The sequence below is a fragment of the Sinocyclocheilus rhinocerous genome, unplaced genomic scaffold (genome assembly GCF_001515625.1).
Source record: "Sinocyclocheilus rhinocerous isolate Xijiao unplaced genomic scaffold, SAMN03320098_v1.1 C36848277, whole genome shotgun sequence".
NCBI lineage: Eukaryota > Metazoa > Chordata > Actinopteri > Cypriniformes > Cyprinidae > Sinocyclocheilus > Sinocyclocheilus rhinocerous.
The window spans coordinates 1-2,004 of NW_015786405.1; the positions used below are offsets into that span (position 1 = coordinate 1).

Sequence of the window (2,004 nt, forward strand, 5' to 3'; positions counted from 1 at the left end):
ACTGAGGGTACCATGTACCTTCTATGATGAATGTTCTTGATTTTGAAGTGTTAAATGGATCTCCTGGTGATAAACAAACAAACAAAAGACTGTGAAAAGAGGTTTACCAACCAGCAAATGGAATGAAATCTCTGAAGAAGAAAAAAAAAAGGCAGCAGAACTGGACCAGAGCGGATTCTGCAAATCCCAGGGTAATGGGACCACTTTTGAACTCTAGAGGTCTGTGCACAAGCACGAGCAATCATGTCTACATGACCATGACCTCAGAAGCATCAGGCTCAGTCCCTGACATTAATCAATCTATCCACATACCCCTCACAGCTGTACAGCATGGTACCGTCACACTAACTTAGTTAGATGTTGACTGAGCTTAACTTGCATTGATCCAACTTGTATTCCTTTATCTCACTCTCTTTACTATATATCTTAAGGAGAAGAGCATTATCAGCCAATCAGGACTTTAAGGAAATGAGGTGACAAAATCATGTTGGTCTGACTCCAATAAAATTACCATGCTATAGTGCTGTGAATATGCTATTTAAGTAACCTAAGGTCTTTCAGTCATGCTGCTTCAGTTGTTTAGCCCTCTAAACTATTGCTTGCTATTATAAAAGATCTACTGCGATGAGATGTAGATGTACTAGTCCATTTAATGTGTTTGTAAAACTCTACAAAGCAAGAGCATGCACTCTTCCTCGACTAAATTACAGCTTGACTCAACCATTAAATGCATAATGGATGCAACTGCTGTGATGCAAATTGAATCATCTTGACAGCACACTTAGACAACATGCTCCATTCACTGCTCAACGTTCTGAGATAGACGATTCATTATTCTGTATGACGTTGTAATTTATTACAAAATTAATGGGATGATTAGACTCTTTTTGGAACTTTTGCACCTTAAAGGATAAACAACTCTCTGCTATTGGTCTCAATGTGTTTGATCTCTTTTATGTGTTGAGAGCTACCGGTATGTGGCTGGTCTGATATGGTCCCATGCTTTAGTGCAAAGCAGTTAAGTGAGCAGCCATTCCAGTGCTGGGAGTCAAAGATGCAAAAACTATCCCAGCATCCCATCAAGCACACCTACCTTCCATTGGTGTGTTGGGGTCGGGTCTGTTAGCAAACACTACGTCCACATACTCTAACTGAAGTCTCTCCAGTGACGCCCTTAGACCTGAAGGTCAGAAAAACAAAGTACAATTTAAGGCTGAAATAAGTCATTTTACGTGTTATGCTACTCTTATCTTTTCATTTCTGACTGGTGACTAGCAGCTAAATTATACAATGCATCATTAAATTAGCACTGTACACATCTTGAATGAAGAACTTTATGGGGCTAAAACATGGCATTGTGGATTTTTACATTTACAATATAAAATGCAATCATGAATATTTTTAACTTGACTTACCCTCTATTATGTGTTTTCTAGACAAGCCTCTCTCTGTTTCTGCTCTGAAAAATAAACAAAAACGTGACATCCACACATTTAAATATTATTAAGGTGAATGGTTCTATAACTTTTTTTTAACCTTGCAATTTTTAATCAAAATGTCAACTTGATATTTCTGCGAACAACAGACTTCTCTATGGTGACGTATGGCAGACTTTTCCAATCATTTAATCTGCTTAAATCCCGCCCCTTTCTTAAAATCAACAGCAGGATTGTATTCAGATCTGCTTTTATCAAATTAACAAACAATGGACAGAAGTCCCCGCCCAACTTTTTTTTTTCTTTTCTCTAATCCTTTTTGTTTGGATGTTCATAACAATACGGGAAAAAAAGAACAGTCACTACTTCCGTTTCCTCACCACTTTAATGTGATGCTGACGTGCAGTGGTGCACACATAATAATCAGTGATCTTCCTCAGGTAAATTTACTAAAGGTCACAGTTAATATGGCCACTGTTTCTGTATGTGAAACTAATTATTATCCAAATGTGAGCACAGTGGTAATTTAAACCCATTAATGTTTGATGGTGACCTCACATCAGTGCTC

General features: G+C 37.8%; 1 long non-coding RNA gene across 1 annotated transcript; it reads right to left on the reverse strand.

The window, feature by feature from the left end:
* Positions 1 to 18: 18 nt before the first annotated feature.
* On the reverse strand, positions 19 to 1,471 carry LOC107736637 (uncharacterized). Its single transcript, XR_001639704.1, has 3 exons — positions 1,416 to 1,471; positions 1,094 to 1,180; positions 19 to 63 (listed from the first exon to the last, which is right to left on the reverse strand). It is a non-coding gene; the product is annotated as an uncharacterized LOC107736637 (long non-coding RNA).
* Between the last annotated feature and the right edge of the window lie 533 nt (positions 1,472 to 2,004).